Source organism: Xenopus tropicalis, chromosome 1 (assembly GCF_000004195.4).
Source record: "Xenopus tropicalis strain Nigerian chromosome 1, UCB_Xtro_10.0, whole genome shotgun sequence".
NCBI classification, from domain to species: Eukaryota; Metazoa; Chordata; class Amphibia; order Anura; family Pipidae; genus Xenopus; species Xenopus tropicalis.
In genome coordinates, this window is record NC_030677.2 from 200,774,012 (window position 1) to 200,788,296 (window position 14,285).

The window sequence follows — 14,285 nt, forward strand, 5'->3', positions numbered from 1 at the left end:
TGGGCCAAACGTATGGTGCCCCCTACTGCCCTATACATCCCTGTGCCCCTGTCCCAATAATGCTCTATGGCAGAGGGGTGTCAGCTTTGTGCCCGGGGAGCCAATGATACTGCCCTGATACAAGATAATAATCTGTATCTAACTTCCTGCCCCAACGTGGTCCGTGGCTCTGCTGATCTGCATTATATTGCTCTATCCCTGTCCTTATCAGCCGCTGCCCGGGGGTTATTCTGGTGCAGTCAGATGTTGGCCCATAGAGCTTGCAGTGGGACAGCGGGGATTGGTGAATTGAGTGCTAAATGTTCATTTCAGCCCCAGTTGCCCTATCCCTGTGGGGGCCTAACTGAACAGAGATCTGAGTGGCCAAGTCAGTGGGTTTTTATGTGGGTGGCCAGCTTTAGCCAGTGGCTAGTTTATAGTGTAGCTATGGGCAAGGAAGGGGAGTGTGGGGGGGTAGTAATAAGTTGTTTTTGGAGCCCCTTCTAGCTGCAAGGAGAGAGGACTTACATCTGGCTGGATAAGGTGAAAGCCCACGGGGCACCCATTCATAGGGTTTGTTTTGGTTCTGATTGGCTCACATTTCCCATTAAACTCTCTAGGTGTTATTGGCCCATATCTGCCCAGGCAGATGCTTAGAATCAGGACAAAGGCAAACACAGTGTTTTTATTTCTCCATGGTAGAGCCCAAGGGTCAGTGAAGGCTGCTGGGAGTTGCAGTACAAAGAAAAGCAGAGGTTAATAACTTGTGCACCCCTACTTTATATAAATAGCGCAGTCTCGCAAAGTCTATATCACTCATAAATGCAGATGGGCATATTGTGTTGCCCATAACTGTGCCAAGCTCAGCCACTTTAGTGCTTTCTGTGCCATTTTTACTGTGTTTTGTTGCTTTGCTATGTCATAACTGGCATGACTTCTGTAATACCCATGAGCCTCTGGGGACATGCTGTGCTGCCTGCGCTCATTGTGTGGTGTTGCCTGCATCCACTGGCCACTGGGCAATACAAATCTATTTATTGGTATATTTGAAGTATATTTATTGTATGTGGGAGCTGCTATATTACTTGCCTCAACTGGGGCACAACTCCAGTTTCCCCAGGGCAGTTGCAGCAGTTGCTGTGTGTGAACACTAGGGGCGCTGTCCCTTACATAATACAACAGAGAGGCCTTACATGTATACATGGGAGACATTTCCATTGTATAAAATGGCATGATGGTTTCCAGGGGGAAAGTATGGCAGCTCCCACACTTTATATTTGCCACCTTGAGGTTGGGGATTGGGGAAGCAGTCTGTTTAAGCAGTAGGGATTTGGTTTGGGGGTGTAAGTAGGCATGGCCACTCTGGATAGTGTCTAACAGGCCAGGTGGGGGGCAATGGGCACAGGGGGCATGGGGGCCCCCCTTGTGTAGTGCCTGGCGTGTGCGTATGGCTCATTATATTAATGAGCCATATTTGCCCTGCGCTTAAAGGAGACATATTGGATAAATGGGGAGCAACGCTAATTTTGTAGGCAATTATGAATAATATCCGGTGCTGGTTTCACTTTGTGCTAAAAATAAATTCTCTCTGTAAAAATGGCCCCTTTATTGGAGCTCCCTATAGATCCTCTCACTTCTCCCTCCAGTGTGAAATGGAGAGTGGGCGTGTCCTAACGGTCCCTGCCAGATACACAGTAGGAGGGGGAGAGCCAATCACAGCCCTGCACTCACACAAGCACAGAGAGGCTTCAGTTCCCTATCAGGTCAGCCTAGCTGCTGATTGGTTCCTATCCTACAGTGCAGGGTATGGAGGGCCGCCGGCTCCCCAGCTCATCCAGAGAATTCAGCCAGCAGGAAGTGGAACAGATGGGCGGGGCTAGTGGGGTTTTTGTGGAATTTCTCAATAAATCAGTCAGAAAGACAACTTTTTAAGCCCAATCCTTCTATATCTAGAGGAGTATAATTCCCTGGTACATTCATCATTTTTATAGGATATGTCTCCTTTAAGGGCAAATGCCCATATCTGGTGCACTCTTACCTTCCAGTTTGTGCCTGTATGTTACCCAACCACTTAGACTGTAAGCTCTACGGGGCAGGGACCTCCTTCCTACTGTGTCTCATACCCCATGGCACTTATTCCCTGCTGCATCCGTCTGCCTTTTGCCATTCTTTCCACTGCTGGTTCCGACTACGCATTCTGTGCTGTAGAAGTCAGCTCTCCTCCAGCCAAGGCTCCAATTCCCACAATTCCCTGCACTTTCCCCCCATTTCTCTTTCATTACAGATCTGTTAATCACACTATGTGCAGTGCATTGTGGGAATGGGAGCCTGACAAGCAGGGGTTAATGCATACTGGAAGGCTGCCTAGAATTAAATTTCATTAAATATATTTTGGGGGGGTCTCTATCCCCTGTGGAATTTGGGGTTTTGTGCAGAACTATCCCCAGGGTCCCCCGGATCCCTAATAGGCCACATCGCAGGTGCTGCCGACTCCCCCCGCCGCGCCGTTACCATCGCTGCTCCCATATCTTGTTAATTACATTGCGCTCCGTATAATCCAGCAGGGATTCTGGGCCAGGGAACCATCTCTGCTTATGATTTAAACCAGCAGTAAATATAAATATATATATATATATAATTGGGAGGAGTGAATAGGACAAGCTGCAGTTTATAGCTGGGCAAAGAATAGACATTTCCTTACCGCAGCATTACACGCTGTTAACCCTTTGCTTGTTACAATCTGCAGCCAGGAAATCATTGCAGAACCTAAAATCCATATATGTATAGGAAAGCTCATTTTATATTTGTAGTGCTAGGATCAGAAACCTTCAGCGGGGTTGGCAGGCATGCTGGGAGTTGTAGTTCTGCACCAGCAGTGTTTGTAATGATGTTACAGGGTTTCCAGCCCAGATTTGAAGTGACCCAGGGGCATCCTTGGACATGCCGGCCACACCCCTGCCCCGCCCCTTGCGCCACTGTTTCGGACACTATCAGGGGCGCTTTAGGGGATGTTTCTGGGCATTTCAGTGCAGCAAGTTACTGTATATACCATGGCAAAAATGTGTTAGTTCTCCTTTAAACTCTCCGAGGATTAAAAGAGCTGAGCAGTAAGAGTCGAGCTCTCTGGAATGCCTTGATTCCCTCCATGGCCAGTGAGATTCCTGCCTCTTCACTGCTGGGCTTGTAAGGGGTTAATGTTATTTCTAGGGGGCAAACAGCTTGGGCAATGGGAAGCGCACTTGTACGGCTGGCTAGTGAGCAGAACCAGAGGCACCCAGTAGTGGGCAAGTATGTATTGGCAGGGATGGTCTCAGGTCTGGGCTGGGAGTCACAATGGGCCCTGGTATTCCAAGCCCCCCCAGCCCAATAAATAGTGAGTGTCTGTGGCACCTTACAGCCCCCCTGGCATTCCCAGTACCCAGAGGCACAAACAGCCCCCCCAGCCCAATAAATAGTGAGTGTCTGTGGCATCTTATAGCACCCCTGGCATTTGCCCCAACCCACAGATTGCCAGTCCGAGCCTGGGTGGTCTCTGCTTATTCTTGGGGAAAGCTCTGATTCCATTTCACCATAAGCCATTAACTTTCCTACTGGGGAAAGCGGTGAGTCAACACTGATAAAGGTATGGGATGCTTTATCTGGAAATCTGTTATCCAGAAAGCTCTGAAGTATGGGAAGGCCATCTCCCATAGAGTTCATTGTAAGCAAATAATTAATCTTTTTAAAAACAATTACCTTTTTTCCTGTAATAACAAAGCAGTACCTTGTACTTGATGGTGACTAAGCTGCATGAAACCATATTGGTGGCAAAACAATCCTATTGGGTTTATTTCATAGTTAAATTATTTTTAGCAGATTTAAGGTATGGTGATCCAAACTACAGAAAGATCCCTTTTCCAGAAAGCACCAGGTCCAAAGTCTTCTGATCTAGTTAATAGACCCTATACCTGTACCTGAGTTTTACTGGCTCCATCTTGCCCTGCTTTTATTTCAGCCCCTGTCCCTTTCAAGATGCAGCTGTCCCGCCGCTTATAGGCCCAGCTGTGCTGCCTTTGCTTTCAGGAGTTTAACATTTGTTGCTGTGTAATCTGTAACTGCTAAACACAACTTTTTGCTCTGTTCAACTCACAGGTCACTATTTCATGTTTATGTCTTTATAATAGACAAAGGGGTACATTATCCCTTATAATACATGGGTGATACTCAGAGTTCCCTGTATAACTCAGCCTGCAGCCTTGTGCCTTTATATGGGCACAGAACCCCTCAGTGACTTCTAATATCCTTATCATTTACAGTAGGGGGTACATTATCCCTTATAATACATGAGTGATACTCAGAGTTCCCTGTATAACTCAGCCTGCAGCCTTGTGCCTTTATATGGGCACAGAACCCCTCAGTGACTGCTAATATCCTTATCATTTACAGTAGGGGGTACATTATCCCTTATAATACATGAGTGATACTCAGAGTTCCCTGTATAACTCAGCCTGCAGCCTTGTGCCTTTATATGGGCACAGAACCCCTCAGTGACTTCTAATATCCTTATCATTTACAGTAGGGGGTACATTATCCCTTATAATACATGAGTGATACTCAGAGTTCCCTGTATAACTCAGCCTGCAGCCTTGTGCCTTTATATGGGCACAGAACCCCAGTAAGACCATGCTGAGTTGCTTTGGGGCAAGTAGAACCCATGCTGAATGGATAGAGATCAATACATTTCAGCACAGGCTTTTAATGGATGGACTTGCCTGGCAGTTGTCAAAGTAAAGAGGAAACCTGATCCCATGAGGGAGGGAGTGGGGGGGTTATTTTGAAAATCTCCAAAAAAAACATTAAATTTCCAGATTGTGGACTTGACACAATGTAGGGGTCTAGGTACCTACTGTCATGGCCGTCGGGGTACTGGAGATATTATGTTGCTTATTAGCAGTTGGTTTCTCTGTGCTGGAGGCTTGGCCCATTATTCACTTTCTTTCAATAATATTTCCTTGGCCTCCTCCCAGTTTGTCATTCAGTCTTAAATGTCTTCATTTCTCCACCCTCTATACCTCTCTCTCCCCCTCTCCCCATTCTCTGGTATCTTAATGGGGTGCAATCCTTCCTATCAGCCGTATTATCCCCACATATATCTGCTAGGCACTGAGGCCTCCCCTTCTGATACAGGTACCCCCCATACTTCAGCACAGGGCCCATACGGACCTTTAGGACCTTAGAGCTGAGTAGCAAGAGTCGTAGCAACCCCTGGGAGACCCAGCTAAAAGCTACAGACACGTGGCGGATATAGCAGTTTCCAGAATATCGGCCCATAACCATTTGTGCTTCTCACGGGAGATGGATCAGGCACTTACAGGTCCCCGGTTCTGTCGTATCTGCAGTATGGAGATAGGAATTTCTCTCAAGTACCTGCTAGGCTTAGTAATTACTCAGCAATATCCACATTCCATTTGGCTGGTGTAAGTGCTCCTAGGCGGCTGTGCGCTACCGAGGTGCTAATATTGTGGTTTCCATTACTGGGGCCGCGCCATAATAAGCTAAAAAGCTCGGCTCGCTAAGTGCTGCAGTTTCGCGCTAGGCCTGATGAATTCCGTCATTTTGTAATGTTTCAGGGAAAAAATGGATGAAAGTGCAAATAAGATATTTGTATGGAGTGCGTCTCATAAATGGATCGAGCGGGTGATTGGCTACGGGTGATATCTGCTTTTCCTGGGTGCATACAGGCTTCATGGGACCCAATGGGCAGTTTAAAGGGAAACTTACTGGCGGTAACGTTGATGTCCTGTAGGACAGTGTTATTGGGCCGTGCTGGTTAGACGAGTCCTTTTGCAGTTGGCTTTATTGACTATGTTTTGGTTTAGTCGCACCTACTGTAAAGTGGTTACACACAGACACACAAAGGCAAAAAGAGAGGGACTTACACCTGCCCCCTATAATGTAGTTCAGCTGTCTCGCATCTTCCCTCTTTCATTTTTATTATGCAGTCTAATTACTGTCCCATGTCAGCCCATGGAGAGACATCACTGATCAGCAGGATGCATAGGAGTTGCCCTGTGTCTCGGCTGGGCTATATCCAGAGAACCCCAAGAAACCATGTCTCTAGTACTGCGGAGATGTAAGTTGTTCAGTCAGAAGCCAACGCTCCTCACCTGCTTCCCCCCTGCCCTACAGAATTAAACAGATGGGTGCCCACCTGCTCTAGACCATCTGCTCGTAGCATGACCCCCCCCCATAGCCAGATATAGTCACTGAGTCACAATATGGTCTGCTCTGAATCACAGCATAACTTACTGTTGGGCCTTATGGGAAATCCAATGACTGGTTCTGGTGCCTGGCAGGGGCATCCCCCCATAAGGCTCTGGTACGTCGTACAGCTGAAAGACCTTAAAGGGGTTGTTCCAGTTTACCCTAGCAACCAGGCAGTAGTTTGAATTGGAGACTGGAATATGAATAGGAGAGGGCCTGAATAGAAAGATAGGTAATAAAATATAATAATAACAATAAAGTTGTAGCAACAGTTTTTGGCTGTTGGGGTCAGTGACCCCCATTTGAAAGAATCAGAAGAGGAAAGCAAATAACAAAAAAGGTATTAAAAAAAAATAAATAAATGTGGACCAATTAAAAAGTTTCTAAGAATGGGCAATTCTATAACATACTAAAAGTTACCCTAAAGGTAAACTACCCCTTTAGTTGCCCCATAACCAAGCATGCTTTAGTAGTACAGTTCCCTCATGTTTGTGTTTGTGTGTATGTTAGTAGGGTTTCATCCCACCCACACCCACGCAGAGAGATTCCTGGATATTTACTTTTAGGGCTCTGGCACACGGGAAGATTAGTTGCCCGCGACAAATCTCCCTGTTCGCGGGCGACTAATCTCCCCGAGTTGCCATCAGTTGCCACCCAACTGAAAATGTAAATTGCCTCGCAAGGCATTTTCGGCGATTTGCCGAAATCGCGCCACCGCGTGTGCCATCCCACCGGCCACTTACATTTTTGCCGGTGGGATGGCAACTGATGGCAACTCAGGGAGATTAGTCGCCCGCGAACAGGGAGGTTTGTCGCGGGCGACTAATCTCCCCATGTGCCAGAGCCCTAAAAAGCCTTCTGATTGGAGAAGTCAAATGCATATTAAATTAAACTTTGGTACTGCAAAGCTCTTTGCGTTCTGCATTGCCATACCCAAGAAAATTCTATTCATTCAACTGAAAAACAGAAGAATATTCATGAGATAGCAGTGCGGGAGGGGGACAGTGACATACAGCTGGCAGTTGGCACAGGAGCGCCAGTCACACGAGGGATAAAAACTGTTTGTTTCTGCCCAGGTTCCTAGTATTAATGGGAAACTTGTCCCGTGGAGCTGCCAGTTCTGTTCCACCTTCCCAGCGCTCATGTTTTCCATGTGTCTCAGAGAAGTCTTTATCACTTTGGAATTTGGGCCCATCAGGTGTTCCAGTGGCTGCAGAGAGGAGCCAAGTGACACTGAGTCATCCCCCTGACCTGGTATAGCATACAGCGAGTATAAAGCCGCCATTAGTCAGGTCTGCCATGGAAGTGCTATTCCATATGGGCACGGGAATGATCTGCCTGAAGTAAGCTTTTATTAGCCGCTGAGCCATTGCCCAGAAAATGGGGGTATGGCTATAAATAAGCAGTAATTGGCTCGCGTGCTTGTGGAGTGTATATTCTCCATTGAGCGAAGGGTGTGAGGGCTCTCTTGCTTTCCTTAAACGGTTATATGCCCCTTGCTGGCAGAATGGAAATATAAGTATATATTCAATTAATTGGATTATAGTGACCTCTGGCTTTTGTAGGGGGGGGGGGGTTTGAGTCGTTGGCTGCAGCACTTTGAGAAACTTTGTTTCTAGGAAAGCCCCACAATGTGCCCTTTCATTGGGCCACCTCCATATTACTGCGTTTTATTGCCTATTACCCCCGGCTATTAGCAGAAAGACTGTGCCGCGTTCTCTGCTCCACCGTGTTTGGAAGCGCTTGTTGGTAATTGGATTTTTATGTGAGCGTTTAACGTTTAAAAAAAATAATAATAAATGACTTCTGCCCAGGTTGTGGGCGCGCTGCTGCCACGAGGGTAACGTCAGAACTTCCAGAGGTCGACATCATTCTGTGTACCTTGGCGCGTTCCAGCGGCTCGTTTAATAGGCTTGCTCCTGTGCGGATGGTGTATGGAAAGGACATTACCCAGCAGTGCCGTCAGCTTTCCTTCTCTTGCCTCCCTTTCTATTATACAGGGAATTAAAGGGAAAGTACCCCCCTTTAATAGGGAAGAATGAGGGTTGGTGAGCTCTCTACCAATTAAAACAAGGAGCCAGATTTTTATTTTAGATGCTTGGTTGCAATGTAATGCCACATGATATAAACTTACATATCCATTGGCGCTAGTCTCTTAGACCGTAGTCTCTTAGCTCCGAGGGGAAGAGATACCCTACCTACTGTGTCACTTTCTGCCTATCATACTTAGTCTTTGTCACTGTTTATATTTATTCCTGTGCCAACGATGTACTCCTAAGGGGAGAGCTATTGGAAGCGATCCAACAGGGAAAAGTTGCCCCGTGGAATTGTCTAAGCAGAGCAATAGATATCGGGGAGGTTTTTGACAAGATATTGGTCGGGCATGTTGTTGGGGGAGGGGGGCCCAGTCTTGGGGGTGGCGAGTTGACGGCTTTTTTCAACCCATGTAGGGCCACCCACCATGAGCCATGGGACCCCATACTTCTAAGTTAGCAATGGGCCCCATTTGTTATCCCAGTCAACATGGTGCTCTATGGAATGGACCACGCCAACAACTAGAATGGACTCCCTACCGCAAAAAAAATGCCCTGCAAACCCACACACAGACATACCCTGACCAAACCCTATTATGCCAAAATCCCACCCACCCTGCCCAAGTTGTACCCCATGGTACACATCTTTGTGTCTATTGGGGCACACCTTTGTCACAGGACCCCTCCCTGTAGTGCCCCTGTACCCTCTGCTGATAGCCCTGGTTGCCTGTATAGGCACCATTTATTGCCACAAAGGGTCTCTGGCCAAAGAGAGTGAATGTATGGCTTGAAGTCAGGGGGAATGGCAGGTAGTAAGATAGGGCAAGAAATACGGGTGTGGAGGCCATAGGGGAATCTTTAGGTAGAGCTGGTGGCTCAGCAAACTATAATTCCCAGAATCCCTTCTTGCATTAGAATTCTGGGAGTTGTAGTTCAGGACATCGGATATACAGTATGGCCACTACATTGTTTTATCTGCTGCTGCCAGATATTTAGCTCAGTGCTTTGTGTAATGTGCTGACAGATGTTCATGGGCTAATAATGCAGATTAGAGGAGCCGGCCCATAGGATCCGATCCAGGCAAACGCTCCCAAGATATTCTGTTTATTCCCTGCCCTGCAGTTGGGTCACATCACCCCGGACTCCCCTTTCTTTTTCACGTTTGTAGAGATAAACACTTTGGGCAGATTTCAACAAAATGCAGTGAGTCACGGAATTTTCTCCTGGTGAGGTTTTATATGCAGCTCCGCCGATTAAATAGCTCATTATTTCTAATTTGTCTTTTAACTCTATCTGGGCCCTTAATATAAATCTTAGAACTTGAGAAGGTAAGGCAGCTCCTACAGTGAAAGGGTTAAATGGGAAAAAAAATGTAAAATAAAGGGGACGTCAACCATCAGGCAGGAATAAACAGATGCCAGTTAAAGGGGCCATGATACCCTCTCATGTTCCGCTTAGTACCGGGGGTACCTATGTGTCAGCTCTGACTCACTGCAGTTTGCCTTCGGCTAGTAGCCTGACTTAACCATGTAAGTGCCAGTCTGCAGGGAAACATACTGGGATTGCTGCTGGCACTAAGCACTTAAAGGGTTAAATGTATTCTTTAGAAGTCAAGGTGCATTGAGTCACAGTCGACCCACGTGGATTTGGCACTTTTTGGGTGCCTCCAGGCATTTTTGCATTGCTGTGAATCCCTGGGCTGGAAGGCCACCCTCATAGTGCAATGCCTTTAATGGAGGGGCCCCTGTGTAATCAAAAAGCTCAGAATACACATATTTATTAACATACATAGAAATAAATGTAGAGGGGTAGATAGATAGATAGATAGATGGGGCTGACATACTTATGTCCTGGTAATTACACGTGTCCACCCTTTGGCACCCCCATGCCAGTGGGCAGTACTATGAATCTATACTATGATACTATGTAGTACCTGTAGGAAGGGCAGGCAAGAGTTAATCTTAGTGTCAGCAGAATTAGAGTTATCTCAGGAATTTCTATAAAGTGCTAAGAATTAGATGGTACTTGGCTGGGTACCAAATAGCCTAATACATAAGCCACGCTGTGGATGGTGCCCAGCGCCAGCATTTGGGCGGAAGCCAAGTTTGCAACACTCTCCTTTCTGGCTCCTGGAGGACGGAACTTTATATTTCTCCGGTAGGAAATGTTTTATTATAATCATAAAATGCATTGCAGGCAGAAGCGCATGGTACTGATATTTCATGCCTTGCCGGGGATATTAAACTGTATAAGGGAGAGATTCCTCATTGGCTTCGGTGTAGTTAGCCTGTAGTGTGGCCTTGTGTATTGGGGGGTAGCTTGTTGGGGTTCATCTGGTCTTGTCTTCTGCTTGGCTTCATTGAACAGACCAAGCAAATTACCTGGGGCTATATTTGCTGCCTAGTGGGTTGGCAAAGTTGTGAACACTGTTTTCCCTTTCTAGAGATGCCCAAAGCGTGGCCCGTGCCAATCCTCAGAATCCACTGAATCACACTGAATGTGATGGGATCCGTTATGTAATAGAGAGTATGCTGGAGTGGTGTTACTTCTATATCGCAAACCCCAAAACTGGGGAGCGCCATGTTTTTACTGGCCAGGCTGGAAAAATAGCAGCTGGAAAAGAAGTGCTCAGACCCCACTGTGCCTGCATAAAGGTCCTTATACACGAGGCAATTTCACTCGTTGTGCGACGAACGATTATATCGACAAACGATCATATGGCGATCCGGTTTCCATGCGATATGCCATCCACGGGCAACGATAATTTGCAAAAGATTTCATCGTTTTATTATCGTAAAATGCGTAGGATCGTACATCTACTTACAATCCAATGTCGTGGTGGAAGCTGTATTTATTTATGTTCGTTGACTTCCGCTGCTGGCAATCATGACATGCGCAGAGAACAATCGTTCGAAGACAAATGTCTGACACGCACACCAACTGGCAGATTTTATCGTTAAACAACTAAAATTTTTAAACCTGGCCGATCGATTTTGGGGACGATAATGTCGGCTCGTTTAGTGGGCCGACGATCGTTCGCACACCATCAACTATACGATAACTTAACGATAGTATCGGATCGTTCGGGAATCGGTCGTTTGACAGTAAAAAATCGGCCCGTGTATGGGGGCCTTAAGTGCCTTATGTGCCATTGGCTCTGTTCTAGATCATTTACTATGATGAACTAAGGAATAATGGTGCCATTAAATGCACTTTTTTTGTTTTCTTATTCCGTCCCAAAGCAGCTGATCAGCCTAAAAATAAATGGGTGTTCTAATAATGTCTGGAGCAAAGCCAGAAAAGACAATTATAGGGCAGCAGATCTGCGGGTTGGGGCTTGGGCCATTCTGAGATCTGTCAAAACAAAATCAGCTGTTCAGCACCTTCTTATTGTGGGGCCCCCCAGTGTCCTATTGCTGTGCCTGTCCCAGCGCCGGGGGCTGGAGGGATGGGGGAGGTTGGGCTGACGTTCCTCTGACAGAGGCAGGTAATTAAATCTCAGGGATTTGTTTGCTATTTTGGAAGAAATTATCCCACTTCCGTAGGTTTCTAGGGATCCTCTTGTCTTGTAATTACCCCCTTGTTTATAATTCAATCTACAATTTTTGCACAGACCCAATAGTGTTGGGTTTCTTTCCTGTCTCATAGACGCTCAGACTGAGTATATTTATATATTTTATAAGTTTAATGGTTTGTTTGTTGTGCCTCTGCGAAGCACCAGGTTTCTTAAAGGGGAACTCTACCCAAACACTGTTTTTTGCATAGAAAAAGAAATGATCCTTCTAAGCAACTTTCCAGTTGTCCGAACCAGCAGTGCATAGAATATAAACCTGTGTGTAAATATATATATTAAATTAAAAATTGAATTAAAAATTAACCTTCCCTTGTGGGACAATGGCTGTAATCTTGTGGAGACATCTACATGCCATAAAGCAGGGCAGGACTGTTGTTTTGTGCCAGAAAACAACTAACAAAATAGTACCAGGGAATATAGCGTTAAAAGGGGTTGCCAAACCAATCAAGTGGATCTGGGCCCAGGTTCACAATCCACATGCGTGGCCGAATCAGGCTGATCCAATCAGATTGTATGGAGGAGCCTACAGACCCAGTGGGGCTAAGTGCTGCACCATGGCTGATGTGGCCCTTGTTAGACAGGAAAATCAAACTGGCCCAATATATATCTGGCTGAAAATCAATTGGGAAGGCATATCTTTGGGCCCCTCGTACAGGCCAATAAGCTGCTGACTTGGACTGTGTCGGCCTGTGTATGACCGCCTTTAGTAACCAAATTAATGGAATCTATGGCTGAGGCTTAACTTCTTACTCACTGACTTAATATGGCAGCACCAACATGAATAAAAACAAAAACAGATATAAAGGCTCTCTGTGCAGGATAAATACTAACAAGTTTCATTTTCAGTGAGTTTGTCTATTATAAAAGGCAGATGCAACCAAACTTGTTTATTATGTAACTTGTTTATCGCAAAAGTCTGTCCCTGGACTCAGAGTGTAGGCAGTGACCCAGATAAACACCTTTTCACTTGAGCTGGTCTTACACTATAAGATCCATTTGTTTGGCACGGTCACCAATTGAGTCGATCTTCCCCCTAAAATGCCCACCTGTGGTTGCAGATATCGGGGTAGTCTGATTGTTTGGCCCTCTGGCCAAGCGTTTGGAGTACAAATACTGGTATAGGAACTGTGGGAGTGAGGGCTACGGCAATGAGCCGACGCGGTCTCCGATCAGTTGGGAAAATGAAACCTGCCTGATCGACACAGGGCTGATTTACTGTCAGTCGGGTAGGCCCATCGGAGGGCCCCCTACATGGGCAGATAAGCTGCCGGATTGGTTTGAAGGACCCAAATTGGCAGTTCAAATCTGCCTGTGTATGGCCACCTTTGGAGAGGGGGAAGTCTAAAGATTAAACAGATTTTGGTTAACAGAAAGCTGCTCCCTTAACTGTCCCACCCCAAGAAACCTGGCGCTTATTAACAGCGCAGGGAACATTAGTGAAACCTTCATGGAAATCAACACTGGACTTTAGTAATGAAGTTAAGGCGGGGGGTCGGTACAAGGGTTATTAATTGAGTAACTGTCTGTTAAGGATTACTCTGTAAAACTTTCCATTTTGTGGCTTAGAGGGGTCACTTGGTTCCCTGTAAGCTGCACGCTTGTTCTGCGCACAGTAATTGTGAGGTGAGTGCAGACAGATTTTAGTGTAAAAGCATCCTTCATTTTTATTCTAAAGGTGGCCATACACTATAAGATCTGCTTGTTTGGCGAGGTCACCAAGCGAACGGATCTTTTTACTAATATCGGTTTGTTTGACCCGAGGGCCAAACGATTGAATACTAATGATGGGCATAGGACCCCATCAATGAGCCGACGCGGTTCCCAATCCGACGGGAAAACCTAACCAGACAATTTAGGCCAGATCTCAGTCGGGTAGGCCCGTCGGGGGTCCCCATACAGGGGCAGATAAGCCGCCTGATTGGTCTGAAGGACCCGAATCACCAGTTTAAATAGGTATAATTTACTGGACCTGCAGCCCACACCCGACCTGTAGCTTCTGATCCAATTTGCTGTCCATTAACTGCTATAAAGGCCAGACTACAGCTGCCCACTCCTCTGCTGAGTTTGTCAAATGTGCAGATCTGGGCTCGTGTTGCCACTTCTAGAGAAATATGTCGGCCTTACTATATTTTTATCTTTGTTCCCTATTAATAACATTGGCATTGAGCATCATTTTTACCAGCCAAGCCAGTTAAAATGATAGGATCATAGAGGCCTTTGGAGAGCCACCGGGTGAGGACTGTATGCCACCCAATGGCTCAGGGAGCCATAATATAAAATGACAGTGACCCACACAGTTAAATTAAAGTTCAGTGCCAAGTTCAGCAGCTGGGTATGTAGAGGATAAATGCAAATAAGTGACAGCCTGATGTCACTAGAAAGGACAGAGTGTTGGTTGCACTGGAAGGTAGAGTGGTAATTCCAGGGTTTATGTGATACAGGTATAGGACCCATTA

General features: G+C 46.2%; 1 protein-coding gene across 4 annotated transcripts in view; it reads left to right on the forward strand.

Moving 5' to 3' along the window:
- Positions 1 to 14,285, forward strand: part of pdzd2 (PDZ domain containing 2) — a 160,735-nt gene that overhangs the window by 1,433 nt on the left and 145,017 nt on the right. Inside the window, exon 1 of one of the 4 annotated variants that reach the window (XM_031894798.1) lies at positions 13,393 to 13,452. The exons of the other annotated variants lie outside the window; for them this stretch is intronic. The gene's annotated coding sequence lies outside the window, so the exon portion shown is untranslated. Of the gene's footprint in view, positions 1 to 13,392; positions 13,453 to 14,285 lie in introns of those variants that run through there. 4 annotated transcript variants of the gene reach the window in all.